General features: G+C 38.0%; 1 long non-coding RNA gene and 1 pseudogene across 2 annotated transcripts in view; both read left to right on the top strand.

Annotated features, from left to right (window-relative positions):
- Positions 1-16,277, top strand: part of LOC143644459 (uncharacterized) — a 69,305-nt gene that overhangs the window by 37,529 nt on the left and 15,499 nt on the right. Inside the window, exon 3 of one of the 2 annotated variants that reach the window (XR_013156723.1) lies at positions 8,695-9,083. The exons of the other annotated variant lie outside the window; for it this stretch is intronic. This is a non-coding gene — a long non-coding RNA (uncharacterized LOC143644459). Of the gene's footprint in view, positions 1-8,694; positions 9,084-16,277 lie in introns of those variants that run through there. 2 annotated transcript variants of the gene reach the window in all.
- Positions 1,356-2,639, top strand: LOC143643445 (nucleophosmin pseudogene; annotated as a pseudogene).

The raw sequence follows: 16,277 nt of genomic DNA, 5'->3' as shown, positions 1-16,277 counted from the left end.
CTCTCAAGTGAGAAGGCACATGGTGAACACAGTCACAGTTTCTCTCTCAGCTGGAAGGGCGCATGGTGAGCAAGGCATCATCTGCTAGCTTTGTCTCCTGGCTTCCTATTTCATGAAGCTCCCCGGGAGGCGTTTTCCTTCTTCATCTCCAAAGGTCACTAGCTTGTGGGCTCGCTGCTTCTCATGGCTATGTCATTCTTCTCTGCTGTCTCTGAATCTCCCATTCTCTAAAATGTTTCCTCTTTTATAGGACTTCAGAAACTAGTCAAGACCCACGAGAATGGGTGGAGACATGTCCTCACCTAATCCAGTTTAACTCTCGATTACATCACATCTCCAGGGAGATGATCTAATTACAGTTTCAAACATACAGTGCTGAATAGGGATTAGAAGAAACAGCTGCCTTTACAAAATGGGATTAGGATTAAAACATGGCTTTTCTAGGGTACATACATCATGTACCCTACTTGTTCCAAGTTGTACAACTTGTTCCATATTGAAAAGGAGTGTTGACAATATGAGATAGGGGATGAATCTGGTTGGTGTTCTTGGAGAGAATGGCACCTCTGGGTTTCAGCATTTATAATTTAAACTCTTTGAATTTTGTAAACAGAACAAATCTCTATAACTGATTATTTTTACAACAATTTTGTCTTTTGGAGCCTTAGGAAAAAGGAGTGCACCAGTTTGAAGCTATTATGTACTCCAGAAAAACTATGTTTTAATCTCTTTTCAGGGAGCTTCTTAATGACTGATTCAATTTCTTTACTTGTGATTGGTTTGCTATTTCTTCTCAAGTCAAAGTTGGTTGTTCATGCCTTTCTAGAAAGTTGTCCATTTCATCTGCATTGTTATATTTATTAGCATAAAGTAGTTCATAATATCCTGTCATTTCTTCCTTTATTTCTGTGAGGTTAGTGGTTATGTCTCCTCTTCCATTTCTGATCTTATTTATTTGCATCCTCTCTCTTCTTCTTTTTGTAAATCTTTCTAAGGGTCCATCAATCCTATTGATTTTCTCATAAAACCAGCTTTGGATTTTGTTGATTTTCTCAATTGTTTTCATGTTCTCAATTTCATTTATTTCTGCTCTAATCTTCATTATTTCTTTCCTTTTGATTACTTTGGGGTTAGTTTGCTGTTCTTTCTCTACTTCTTCCAAGTGGACAGTTAATTCATTGATTTTTGTCCTTCTTTTTTTGATATAGGCATTTAGGGCAATAAATTTCCCTCTTAGCACTGCCTTTGCTGCATCCCATAAGTTTTGATATGTTGTGTTTTCATTTTCATTTGCCTCGACATATTTACTGATTTCTCTTGTACTTTCTTCCTTGACCTACTAGTTGTTTAAGAGTGTGTTGTTGAGTCCCTGGTGTGAGTCCGTCCTGCGCGACTGTTCTTTGCAACAGTGGTTGTCTATCTCTGTCCGTCTTCTCACCTATTTAAGTGCTTGCCACCACCCCATGGAAGATTCGATGGACATGGACATGAGCCCCCTGAGGACCCAGAACTATCTTTTTGGTTGTGAATTAAAGGCTGACAAAGATTATCACTTTAAGGTGGATAATGATGAAAATGAGCACCAGTTATCTTTAAGAACAGTCAGTTTAGGGGGCTGGTGCAAAGGATGAATTGCACATTGTTGAAGCAGAGGCAATGAAATATGAAGGCAGTCCAATTAAAGTAACACTGGCAACTTTGAAAATGTCCGTACAGCCAACGGTTTCCCTTGGAGGCTCTGAAATAACACCACCCATAGTCTTATGGTTGAAGTGTGTTTCAGGGCCTGTGCACATTAGTGGACAGCATTTAGTAGCTGTGGAGGAAGATGCAGAGTCAGAAGATGAAGAAGAGGATGATGTGAAACTCTTAAGTATATCTGGGAAGCGATCTGCCCCTGGAAGTGGTAGCAAGGTTCCACAGAAAAAAGTGAAACTTGCTGCTGATGAAGATGATGACGACAACGATGATGATGAAGATGATGATGAAGAAGATGATGATGATTTTGATGATGAGGAAACGGAAGAAAAACCTCCAGTGAAGAAATCTATAAGAGATACTCCAGCAAAAAATGCACAGAAATCAAACCAGAATGGAAAAGACTCAAAACCATCAACACCAAGATCAAAAGGTCAAGAATCCTTCAAAAAACAAGAAAAACTCCTAAAACACCGAAAGGACCTAGTTCTGTAGAAGACATTAAAGCAAAAATGCAAGCAAGTATAGAAAAAGGTGGTTCTCTTCCCAAAGTGGAAGCCAAATTCATCAATTATGTGAAGAATTGCTTCCGGATGACCGACCAGGAGGCTATTCAAGATCTCTGGCAGTGGCGGAAGTCTCTTTAAGAAAGTAGTTGGAACAGTTTGTTAAAATTTTCCATCTTATTTCATTTCTGTAACAGTTGATATCTGGCTGTCCTTTTTATAATGCAGAGTGAAAACTTTCTCTACCGTGTCTGATAAATGTTGTCCAGGTTCCTTTGCCAAGAATGTGTGTCCAAAATGCCTGTTTAGTTTTTAAAGATGGAACTCAACCCTTCGCTTGGTTTTAAGTATGTATGGAATGTTATGATAGGACATAGTAGTAGTGGTGGTCAGACAAATGGAAATGGTGGGTAGACAAAAAATATACATGTGAAATAAACTCATTATTTTAAAAAAAAAAAAAGAGTGTGTTGTTGAGCCTCCACATATTTGTGAATTTTCTGGCACTCTGCCTATTATTGATTTCCAACTTCATTCCTTTATGATCTGAGAAAGTGCTTTGTATGATTTCAATCTTTTTAAATTTATTGAGACTTGCTTTGTGACCCAGCATATGATCTATCCTTGAGAATGATCCATGAGCACTTGAGAAAAACGTGTATCCTGCTGTTATGGGGTGTAATGTTCTATAAATGTCTATTAGGTCTAGCTCATTTATTGTATTATTCAAATTCTTTATTGATCCTCTGTCTAGATATTCTGTCCATTGATGAGAGTGGGGAATTGAAGTCTCCAACTATTATGGTAGATGTGTCTATTTCTCTTTTCAGTGTTTGCCACATGTATTTTGGAGCATTCTGGCTCAGTGCATAAATATTTATGATTGTTATGTCTTCTTGCTGAATTGTTCCTTTTATTAATACATAGTGTCCTTCTTTGTCTCTTTTAACTGTTTTACATTTGAAGTCTAATTTGTTGGATATTAGTATAACTACTCCTGCTCTTTTCTGATTTTTATATGCATGAAATATCTTTTCCCAACTTTTCACTTTCAACCTATGTTTCTCCTTGTGTCTAAGATGTGTTTCCTGTAGACAGCATATAGATGGGTCCTGTTTTTAATCCATTCTGCCAGTCTATGTCTTTTGATTGGGGAGTTTAATCCATTAACATTTAGTGTTATTCTACCATTTTGCCTTTTGGATTTTATATGTCATATCTAATTTTCCTTCTTTTTACCTTTACTCATAGTCTTCATTTCTACACTCTTCTCCACACTCTCTCTTCTGTCTTTTCATATCTGTCTCTAGTGCTCCCTTTAATATTTCTTGCAGAGCTGGTCTCTTGGTCACAAATTCTCTCAGTAATTTTTTGTCTGAAAATGTTGTAATTTCTCCCTCATTTTTGAAGGACAATTTTGCTGGATATAGAACTCTTGGTTGGCAGTTTTTCTCTTTTAGTAATTTAAATTATCATCTCACTGTCTTCTCGCCTCCATGGTTTCTGCTGAGAAATCTACGCATAGTCTTATTGGGCTTCCCTTGTGTATTAGTTAGGGTTCCCTAGAGAAACAGAATCAACAGGGAACACTTGCAAATATAAAATTTATAAAAGTGTCTCATGTGACCACAGGACCGCAGAGTCCAAAATCCACAGGGCAAGCTGTGAAGCCGATGACTCCGATGGAGGGTCTGGATGAACTCCGCAGGAGAGGCTCACCAGCCGAAGCAGGAATGGGGCCTGTCTCCTCTGAGTCCTCCTTAAAAGGCTTCCCATTATTAGATTTAGCATCATTAATTGTAGAAGACACTCCCCTTTGGCTGATTACAAATGGAATCAGCTGTGCATGCAGCTGACGTGATCATGACCTAATCCTATGAAATGTCCTCATTGCAACAGACAGGCCAGTACCTGCCCAATCAGATAAACAGCTACCACAACTTGGCCAAGTTGACATGTGTCCCTAACCATGACACCTTGTATGTGATGGATTGCTTTTCTCTTGCTGCTTTCAAGATTCTTTCTCTTTGACCTCTGACATTATGATTAGTAAGCATCTTGGAGTATGTCTATTTGGATCTATTCTCTTTGGGGTACACTGCACTTCTTGGATCTGTAATTTTAAGTCTTTCATAAAAGTTGGGAAATTCTCAGTGATAATTTCATCCATTAGTTTTTCTCCTCCTTTCCCCTTCTCTTCTCCTTCTGGGACACACACAACATGTTTATTCATGCGCTTCATATTGTCCTTCAATTCCCTGAGTCCATGCTTGTATTTTTCCATTTTTTCCCCCTATATTTTCTTTTGCTTGTCGGATTTCAGATGTTCCGTCCTCCAGTTCACTAATCCTATCTCCTGCCTATTGAGATCTAACATTGTAGGTTTCCATTGTTTTTTTCATCTTTTCTACTGTGCCTTTCATTCCCATAAGTTTTGTGATTTGCTTTTTCAGACTTTCAATTTCTTCTTTTTGTTCATTCCTTGCCTTGTTTATATTTGCTGGTTTGGTTTTTGATGAGGTTTTCCATGTCTGTTTGTATATTCTGAATTTATTGTTTCAGCTCCTGTATCTCATTTGAATTGTTGGTTTGTTCCTTTGACTGGGCCATATCTTCAATTTTCCTGGTGTGATTTCTTATTTTTTGCTGGTGTCTAGGCATTTAATTACCCTAATTAGTTTATTCTGGGGATTGTTTAGACTTCTTTTACCTATGGTATTCTTGCTGGATGAATTTGTTGTCTATCTGTTCTTTTACATTCAGTTCAGCTTTTTCTGGACCTCTAGCTTAGGTTTTATTTAACAGAAGAGAATTCTTCAGTTCTTGTTTTCTTGTTTCTTGCCCTGCCTCTATGGCGCCTCCCCCCCCCCCCCCGCCCAGCTCCCCACCCTTAGGCATGTCTACTTAGGTATTATAGACCTCAGTCAGATTTTCCCAGACTAAACTGGCCTCCTCTCAGGAGGAAAGAGTCACCTGCATCAGTTTTCCCTGAGGGTGAGACCCAGCAGGTTGAAAGACTTTCCTGTGAAGTCTCTGGACACTGTTTTTCTTATCCTGCCCAGTATGAGGTGCTTTTCTGCCTGTAGGTCCCACCAGCATAAGATGATGTGGTACCTTTAACTTTGGCAGACTCTCCCTGCTGGGGACGTGGTGGAGACAGAGGAGAGGTTGTAGGTTGGTTTTAATGGCTTCAAATTACCAAGCCCTGGTGTCTGAATTCCTTAAGGGAGGTATTCCATCTGAGATGGGCTTCACGCCTCCCCTGGGAAGCACAGGCTCCAGACAAGCCTGCAAACAAGCTTGTTTCTGCCTTTGCCTGGGGCAGTTGCAGCCTGAGAAGTCCTGCCGCTGTATCCAAAGGCAGTTAAGACTTTATAGAAACACAGCCACAAAAACCTCTGTTTCTTTTCTTTTTTTTATTTTTTTCCGTCAGCCCTCCCCCTTGGCGCCAGGGCAAAAATGAGTGACCTCCGCTTTGACCAGGTTCACCTGAGCTGGGTGCCTATTTTTAGTTGTCAGAATTTGTTAATTAATTCCACAATTGGCATTTGGTTGCACTCAGCCCCTGCTACTGGTAAAGTCCTTTCCTTTCCCCTCTGGGAAACAGCCTGTGGGGGAGGGGCGCCAGCTGCCGTGGCTTGGGGAACTCACGGTTCTGGGGGGGGCTCGCAGGTGGTCCAGCTGGTCTAGACTGGGGTACGCTTGTGTGTCCGGTCACCGATGTGGCCCCAAGAGCTGTTCTGTACCATTCCTGGTTATTTAGTAGCTGTTCTGGAAAACGAACTAAATCGCACACCTTGTTTAGCCACCATCTTGGCCCTTTATCCTATGTTTTAATATCGACCCAATCTTGTGGGGACAGCCATTCTTTTTAATCCTGATTCAATACTTTAGAGTGGAAATTTTTATTACATTTTCTCCACAGAAATGTGGCAGCCCAATTGAGGGTGTGTCCTTTTGATTAGATGGAGGTGTGATTCTGCCCATTTGAGGTGGGTCTTGATTAGTTTACTGGAGTCCTTTAAAAGGGGAAACATGTTTAAAAAACCTCAGGGCAGATGCTGATGCTTGGAGAACAATTGCTTCAGAGCTAACAGAGCCAACTCAAGACCCAGACCTTTGGACATACAGGGCCCAGAAAATGTTGCCATGAGATGGTAAACAAGCCAGAACCCAGTGTTGTGTCCCAGAGGAGCTAAGAGAAGGGCAACAGACAGCAAGAGAGGAACACCCACAGGAAACAGGCTGAAAGCAATGAAGTCCAGGAACAAGAGATCAGCAGATGCCAACCATGTGCCTTCCCAGCTGACAGAGGTGTTCCAGACAGCATCAGCCTTTCTTGAGTGAAGGTAACCTCATGTTGGTCCCTTAGTTTGAATGCTTTCTTGGCACTAGAACTATAAACTTGTAACTTATTAAATTCCCCTTTTAAAAGCTGTTCTGTTTCTGTTATATTGCATTCCCAGCTTTAGCAACAGGTTGACAACATAAAAAGAGAGACAATTTCCAGATTGGACTATACTTTTTTGGAGGGTGGGAAGGGGGTGCATAGGCCAGGAATTGAAGAGTCCTCCTGCATGGCAGGTGAGAATTCTAACATTGAATTACCCATGCACCCCAAGGTGGAGATATAATTTTTGAGTTTTAAAAAGTAGTTTTACCTTCTCGACCAAAAGGGGGAAGAGTGAAATGAAACAAAATAAGTGTCAATGGCTGAGAGATTCCAAACAGAGTCGAGAGGTTATCCTGGAGGTTATTCTTACACATTAAATAGATATCATCTTTTTAGTTAAGGTGTAATGGAGGGGATGAAGAGAACTGCCTGAAAATGTAGAGCTGTGTTCCAGTAGCCGTGTTTCTTGAAGATGATTGTATAATGATACAGCTTTCACAATGTGACTGTGTGATTGTGAAAACCTTGTGTCTGATGCTCCTTTTATCTACCTTATCAACCAACGAGTAAAACATATGCAATAAAGACAAATAGTAGGGGGAACAAATGTTAAAATAAATTTAGATTGAAATGCCGGTGATTGGTGAGGGGTGGGGGAGTAGGGTATGTATGAATTTTTTTCTGTTTTCTTTTTATTTCTTTTTCTGAATAGATGCAAATGTCCCAAGAAATGATCATGATGATGAATATGCAACTATGTGATGATATTGTGAATTACTGATTATATATGTAGAATGGAATCATAAAAAATTACGAATATTTGAGTTTGGTGTTTTTTTGGTATTTAAAAAAATTTAAAACTTAATTTAAAAAAAGAGGCTTCCTTGTAACACAATAAATTACTCTGTCAGAAAAAAAAAGTAGTTTTAGTTAGCTAATGAGCTTTTCTGTAATTAGATGTTAGACCTGTTGAGACTGGTGGTTTTCTGGCCTGATGTGCATATTTTTTAGTGAGTCAATTTGGACTGCAAGGCGTTAACTAGACAAAAGAAAAAAAAAGGCTTAGGAATGCTTGCTTATCAATTAGACTAGAAATACAGCTGTCTGGCCCTGCTTTATCTTTGCCTTGCTGCTGACAAAGAAAAGCCACTGACTTTTTGTGTAATCCTGAATTCACAGATTCTAATTGCCTGGACCTGACTCTAGGCTAAAACCTGATACTCTCTGCCATGGGCTTTTTCAGCCTCAGCATGAGCTGTGTTAACTGACAGCAGAAATAGACTCAATAAACAGGACTTCCATTCGGGAAAAATTGCATATTTATAACACCCCTTCGTGAGGCCTAAATTGTAAAAACATCATGGATGCTGGCTGGACCATCTGGGTCACTTACCCAAAGGAAAGGGCTTATTCTTAGATAGTAACAACTGAAATTGAACTGCTGATTAGCTTTGTATTTCAGATGCAGAGACTGATTAGTTATATTCCTACCTTGTGATTTCTACCAAGACATGCAAGTTGGGGAAGGGCACATCACAAGGAGTATGAGCCCTCCATCCCTTTGATATATTCTCTGCTCCATTTCAGGGATGTCTCACTGTTGTTGAGTCGTGTTTGACTCTCCAGACAATAAGCTGTTTTCAACAATGTACTAGCCTGATTCTAGTTTCCTCGCCTTTCTCCTAGTACCCAGACTTCAGTGCTATTTCATTGTAAATGCAGCTGACCCCCAAAAGATGAGGCTTTTCTAGGCTGCTCACTGGATAAGTGATCAGAATGAAAAGGATGAGAAGTAATGTAAACCCATTTTGAAAATGTTTGAAAATTCAGGATTTCATTTTCTGAACAGGATGTGTTTTTCCAGTTAAGGTGTATAAAAATGTTTTTCTATGAAAATGCTTTTGCCCCTCTTGCATATATTCCCTCTAGACAAAAGGTCTGGATGAGAGTTTGGGATGATTGAAAAAATATACAATTTTGATTACTGAACGAAACATATTGATTTTATAAAAATGGAGGAAAAAATCAAACCCCTGGGAAGGGACAGGGCAGGCGAGAGTGAATTAATGATTTGTTTTTCTAAACTGTTTCTTGAAGCTTTTCCCTCTTCCTGCAGAAAACTTCCCAACGTGCTTTTCCAAGCTTCTGTGAGAGCTTTGAATTCAAACTGACTGCTGAGCCTATGATCACACCTGGTAGTGCTAATTATAACACAGTTCCTGTACTTTCCACACAGAACACCTACAGATTTTGTCCACACTGTGAGGCTGATCAATTGATGTCAAGGACAAGCAAAACTGTTTGGAACTGATTTCAGTGCTTCTGAAACAAAGGACTGAACTAAATTATTTAGATTGGACTGGGAACTCTAGGGTTAGAGGTCCTATGGTGGGAGGCCACATTGGGGGCCTAGCTAACTTGTACCACCTGCCTAATGTATGTCCTGTTTTGGGTGCTTTAATAATCATAAACTCTTTGTTTCCAAAGGTGCCATGTGCACCCTCTTGTGTTTTGTAACTTAACTGTGCCTCAGCTCCTGAAAGCAATGGTCAGCTTCAATTTACTAGACAGAATTATTCTGTGCCTGAATTGATGCCTCAGGCGAGGTTAAAAAAAAAAGATTAGTACAAAAACTTAAAGAGAATGCCACCTGGCTTTCTAACATAGACTTTTTTGGTAAATGGGATTTGTTTTAATTGGCTAAATTTAGAACTCCTAAAGGGTATAATTAGGTCTTTATTGAAGTTTGACCTCACCCTGCTGTGTGAAGTCCTATTGATTAATAATTTTGCTGTAAAGATGCCTTGGCCAAGGGCAAAGGGAGCAGATTGTGTGGAAAAGAGGTAATATAGCAGGCCTGAGACAGCTTATCCTTAGAAAGGCTTGCTTGCATAGTTGGTCCTTGGCTGTTATCTGGGAACTTGGATTGCAGGCAAGAGTGGCTCACTGTGCCTAACTGTGCAAGCAATATGGTTAATGCTGAACACCTGATTTCCTTTTGTGAGTCTGGAATTTTGGTATTTGCTAGGCAGAGAGTTTCTACATGACCAGACCCCAGTAAAATCATAATAAGTCTCTAATGAGCTTCCCTGGTAGAAGACATGTCACACATGGTGTCATAACTCATTGATGAAGGGAATTAAGCACTTTTTGTATGACTCCACAGGGGAAGATCTGTGGAATCTTGCATCTGGTTTCCTTTAGACTTTGCCTTATGTGATATTTCCCTTTGTTGATTTTGCTTTGTATCCTTTCACTGTAATAGATCAGAGCTGTAAATACAGGCTGAGTCTTGTAAGTCTAGTGAATCATGAAACCTGGGAGGGATTTGGAGATTCCCAACACAATGCTCGAGTGAGCTTTATCTCAGGAATGCAATTTTGGTTCAACAATTGAAGAAAACCATATGCTAATATCGATAGACATAGGAAAAATGCTGACAAAATCGAGCTCCCTTTATACTAAAAAACAAAACAAAACAAAAAACTCTAACAAACTAGGAAAGTTTGGGAAACTTTCCTCAGTCTGATAAAGGGCATCCTTGAAATACCAACAGCTAACATCGTACTCAATTATGAAAGGCTGAATGCTTTCATCCTAAGATCAGACCAACACAAAGATGTCCACTCTCACAACTTCTATCTGACATTATATTGGTATTTCTACCCAGGGCAAGTAGGTAAGAAAAAGAAATAAAAGGCATTCATATTGGAAAGGAAGAAGTAAAACTATTTCTATTTGCAGGTGACATGATCTTGTATTACAGAAAATCCTAAGGAATTCACATAAAAACTATTAGAACTAATAAATGAGTTTAGCAAGGTTGCAGGATATAAGAGCAATATACAAAAATCAGTTGTATTTCTATAAACTAGCAAAGAACTGTCCAAAAATCAAATTAAGATAGCATCAAAAAACATAAAATGCATAGATAAAATGCAGAGGAGGTTCAGTGGTAGAATGCTCGCCTTCCAGGTGGGTGACTCAGGTTTGATTCCCGGACCATGCACCTGAAAAAGCAAAGAACAAAAAAAACACAGAGGTTGATAAAGTGATCTTGAAACTCCTATGGAAATGCAAGGAATCCAGAATAATCTGAATAATTTTGAAAAAGAGGAAATAAGTTGAAGGACTCACACTTCTTGATTTCAGAGAATAAGTAAGGCTGTGTGGTACCGGTGTAAGGATAGATATACAGATCAATGGAACAGAATATGGACTTCAGAAATAAACCCTATACATCTATGGTCAGTTGACCTTTGAGAAAGATGCCAAGACAACCTAATGGGGAAAGAACAGTCTTTTAAACAAATAATCCTTGGACAACTGGATATCCACATGCAAAGTAATTAATTTGGATCCTTACCTAGCTTGATACACAAAAATCAACTCAAAAGGAATCAAATTTTAGGATCAGTTTTGTAATCTCTGCAAAAAAAAAAAGGCAGTTGGAATTTTGATAGGGATAGCATTGAATATGTAAATTAATTGGGTAGTACTGCCATTAACAATATTCTGTCTCCAATCAATCAATTCAGGATGTCTTCCCCTTTATTTAGGTCTTCTTAAATTTTTAAAAAATGTTGTAGTTTTACAAATATAAGTCTTGTTCTTCTTTTGCTAAATTTATTACTATGCATTTTATGCTTTTTGAGGCTTTTATAAATGGAATTGTTTCTCTTATTTTCTTTTTTGGACTACTCATTGCTAGTGTATAGAAATACAATTGAATTTTGTATATTAATTTTAATAGCTATAACTATAAAAGTCTTAGAAGTAAACATAGGTGTATATCATTGTTATGTTGAATTAGACAGAGGCGTCTTAGATATGAAGTTTAAAGGATAAAAAACCAAAAAATAATAGCAAATAGACTTTATCAGAATTAAAAAGTTATATGCATCAAAGAACATCGTCAAGTAAGTGAAAAGATAACCATAGAATGGGAGAAGATATTGGCAAATCATAAAATTGGTAAGGTTCTGGTGTCTAGAATATATGAAAAATATTTACAACTCATCAATAAAAAGACAAATAACCCAATTTAAAAATGGGCTAAGGATTTGGCTAGACATTTCTTTAAAGAAGACATACAAATGGCCAATTAGCACATGAAAAAATGCTCAACATTATTAGTCATTAGGGAAATGCAAATCAAAACCAGGAGATACTACTTCATACCCATGAGGATGGCTACAATTAAAAAGACAGAGAGTCATAAGTGTTTTTGAAGATGTGGAGAAATTGGAACCCTCATACATTGCTAGTGGGAATGTAAAATGATACAGCTGTTGTATAAAACAGTTTGACAATTCTTCAAAAAGCTAAACATAGAGGTACCATATGAGTTATCAATTCCATTTCCAGATATATACCCAAAAGAATTGAAAACATGTCTACAACTTTACCACTGAGGAAACCCCTGATACTGTCACAGACATTAGGGATTCCCAATAGGCCAAGCCCTTAATCTTGATGCTTGCTCTTGTGAAGCTTATTTATGAAGCAGAGAAGCTAAGCCTATCTCCAGTTATGCCTAAGAGTTACTTCCAGAAGACCTCTTGTTGCTCAGACTTGGCCTTTCTCTCTCTAACCCCAACTCTGCAAGTAAGATTGTTACCTTCCCCCCTACATGGGACATGACATCCAGGAGCAAAAGTCTCCCTGACAATGTGGGATATGAATCCCAGGGATGAGTCTGGCCCTGGCACCATGGGATTGACAATGCGTTTTCTGACCAAAAGGGTTAAAGAATTGTAACAAAGGGCGGGCCGCGGTGGCTCAGCGGGCAAGAGTGCTTGCCTGCCGTGCCGGAGGACCCCGGTTCGATTCCCGGCCCCAGCCCATGTAAAAAACAAACAAACAAACAAAATATAATAAAACAAGAAAATGTTTAAAAATGTTTCCCTTTCTTCCTCCCTTCCTTCCTTCTCTGTCTTTCCTTCCCTTCCTCCCTCTCTCTAAAAAATAAAAAAAAAAAAAAAAAAAAAAAAAGAATTGTAACAAATAAGGTATCAATGGCTGAGAGAGTTCAAATAGAGTCAAGAGGCTACTTTGGAGTCTACTTTTATACAGGCTTTAGCTAGCTATTGCTATGTTTCAGTTTGCCAAGCCCCAATTAAAGCTGTTTCTGAAAATCCTAAAGAACACCTAGGACTTTATCTGGGATTCAACAATGGTTCCATGCACTGATTACTTTCCAGAGGCCGACAGCTTCCAGATAGGTTCCTACGCCAAATGAGTTCTGAAGCCCAGGGGATCTAGCCTTTCCAAAAACATCAACCAATTCCATCCCCATATCCCATATTATCAACAGCCCTTTCCAATATGAAGGAGTTAGGATGGGCATAGCCCAAATACCCCTAAAGATTGGGAGAAGAATCAATCAAAGGAGAAGGTGGAATTATAACAGAATAGATAGGATTTAACAATTGAGTATGACTGTTGAATCATTATATTGATACTACTTTTAGTCTCCAGTGTCTTAGAGCAGCCAGAAGAAAAACTTAAAATTGTGGAACTGTAACCCATACCAAACTCTGAAATCTATTATATAACTAATTGTTGTGGGGTGCTTTGAAATTTATTGCTCTTGTATATATGTTATTTTACACAATAAAAAAATTTTAAAAAGTAATATATATCATCGTGAACATTTTAGAAAATACAGAAGACTATCATAATCCTCTATAATCCATCACTCCAAACACTACCCCAACACCTTGCCTTTTGTCTTCATACTAAATGTAAAATCTGCATGTACCAATTTGTATCATGCTTTTTTATTTGCCATTACACCACAGTCATCTTGTAGCTGTGTTTACATTTTTCCATTTTCTGTGCATTAATATATAACATGTATTTCTTTAAACTTGGTATCGTAAATTTATATGAGGTATCCCATCTTTACAAAGGAAGCGTGTGCTGTACTTCTAAGAAAATCAAAATAAGGAAGGAAATAAAAATCATTTATAATCCTAAAAAACAGAAGAAACCATATGTCCACAAACAACTGTACAGAAGTGTCATAGCAGCATTACTCATAATAGCCCAATGTAGAAACAACCGAAATGCCATCAACTGATGAATAAACAAAATATAGTACATCTGTACAATGGAGTATTATTTAGCCATAAAAGGAAAGTAGTACGATTAATGCCATAGCATGAATTAACCTTGAAAACATATTAAATGAAAGCCAGACACAAAAGACCACATATCTTATGATTCCATTTATATGAAATGTCCAGACTAGGCACATTTATGGAGACAGAAAGTAGATTAGTGGTTGCTAGAAGTTGCGGGAAGGGGAGGATGGGGAATAAGCTAATGAGTATAGGGTTTCTTTTGAGGGTGGTGTAAATGTTCTGGAATTATAGTGGTGATTGTTGGCCAACCTTGAGATATACTTAAAGTCCTGAATTGTACACTTCAAAATGATTAATTTTGTGGTATGTGAATTATATCTCAATAAAAAAATCAGTATCTAAAAGGTTTATAAATAAAAGTCACAAGCACTTTGATTCTGATACTATGACATAAGTACATCCAGATTATTAAAAGTGAATGTGTCTGGGGTACGCAAGGGTAGTTCAGTGGTAGAATTTTTGCCTGCCATGTGGGAGACCCGGGTTTGATTACTGGCCCATGCACTTCCCAAACAAACAAATGAAAAACCAAACAAAAATTCAGCAAATGGTGCTGCAATAAGGGGATACTCACATGGAAAAAATGAAATGTGATCCCTGCCATACAGCATAGAAAGAAAAAAAAAAAAGGAAAAGTGAATGTCTGAAGGCGAGGGAAGTAAGCTACACAAGAAAGGAGAAATATTGTATGATCTCACTGATTTGAAATAATTAGAATAAGCAAATTTATAGAGTCAGAATCTAGAATAAAGGTTACCAGGGAATGAATGGGGTAGGGACAGGGAGTTGGAAGTTAAGGTTTAAAATGCACAGGTTTCCTATTTGGGATGTTAATGTTTTGATAATGGATGGTGGTGATGGTAGCACAACATTGTGAACATAACTAACAGCACTAAAATATATATCAATGTGATTAAAATGGGAAATGTTAGATTGTATATATAATAGCAGAATAAAAATTTTTAAAAATCCACGGATTTTTATACAGTGAATCCTAAGTGAAACCATGGACTTCAGGTGTCCGTTAATAGGACAATTATAAAAATGTGCTATCAATTGTAACAAATGTTCCACACCAATGCAAGGTGTTAATAATAGGGTGGTATATGGGAATCCTGTATTTTATGCATGATTGTTCTGTAAACCTATAACTTCTCTAATAAAGAAAAAAGTAAACGTGTCAATGAGGACAATCATCCTAAAAATTGCTTCTAGCATTCTATCTCCCTTCTCTCATCTGCTTTCCCTGGTTGTGGGTCTTTGCCTTTCATTCTGGCTCTTTGACACTGGCTTGATTCTGCTCATAGCATCTCCCAGTAAGATTTCAGCCCCGCTTACTGGATCAGTCTGAACCTTAAGCCCACTTTCTAATCCTGTGCCAGTGTGTTTCTTTTATTGTTGCTAAGTTACAAGTTCTAGTCATCATCAAACTCATCCTTATAAAGAAACTAGATATGTTTTTACCATTCAAAGTAAGGACAGCACAGATTCTTATCAGGTTCTATAGTAATTTCAATCAAGTCCTTCCTTTAAATTTTTTACTAAACGGTGGAGTAAAAACCGTTTAGGTGCAAGATTTCCTGGTATAATTACTGGTATCACAGCAGCAGGCGATAATGTCCAAGAGAAAATAGAATGGACATTTCACCAGAAAAACATGGAACAAGAGCAGGGGAAAGGGAAGAACACATCCCTCTTTCTAAGTTTCAGCTTTCTGTAAGTTGTTCTTAAGGATGGAATTCTTGCCTTTCAAATTCACTTATGCTGCTGAGAAGCCTACTGGTTTCACAAATGTAGTTTAACAGTCGTATAGTCTATTTTTAAAGATCAGAGATCAAATCATAAATAATTGGGAGGGAGATTGAATAGGAGAAAGGATCAAACTTCTGTTTTCAATGACAGGGAGAGCTTTATACAGAGATGAATGAGTGTAGAGGGCTGGAGATCAGAAAGATAATCGAGATGTGAAAATTCCAAAGGAGACAGTAAGGAAGAAGCCAGATCGAGAACACAGGCAGAGGGGTAGTTACAGAAAATGGGAGACAGGCTGGAGTGATACATGCGTGCTTGAGCACAGAGAAAGAGGCCCTGAAATGGGCATGAGGAATATAAGGAAGCTATAGGTAGCCTATACCATGAATAAATAGGTTTCCAGTTAACTTTTCATTCGGGATATAATTCTCTACTAAACTGATGTTGCAAGATAACAAGTCACATAACCTTAGAGTGTTCTTTCTCTTTGATTTTGCATTTAAACTCTTAGGACCTTGAAGAGGTAATACAAAGTCATTTAAGAATCAAAATGATTCAAGCACTCATTCAGAAGGGTCCCAATATTTATTTATTTTTTGCTTCACTAGAATATTTTCATTATTTTAATAATTCTACCTCTACTAAATTATCACAGTATAATAAAACAATCCTCGGTTTTTAAAAGAAAATAATTCTACATCTTATGGTCTCCTTATAATAAGAGATTTGGGGTGACAGCAAGTATTCTAGGCCCCACTCTAAGTTCCAGAAGATTCTTTT

Source organism: Tamandua tetradactyla, chromosome 8 (assembly GCF_023851605.1).
Source record: "Tamandua tetradactyla isolate mTamTet1 chromosome 8, mTamTet1.pri, whole genome shotgun sequence".
Taxonomy (NCBI): Eukaryota; Metazoa; Chordata; class Mammalia; order Pilosa; family Myrmecophagidae; genus Tamandua; species Tamandua tetradactyla.
This window is presented reverse-complemented; position numbering and strand designations above follow the sequence as displayed.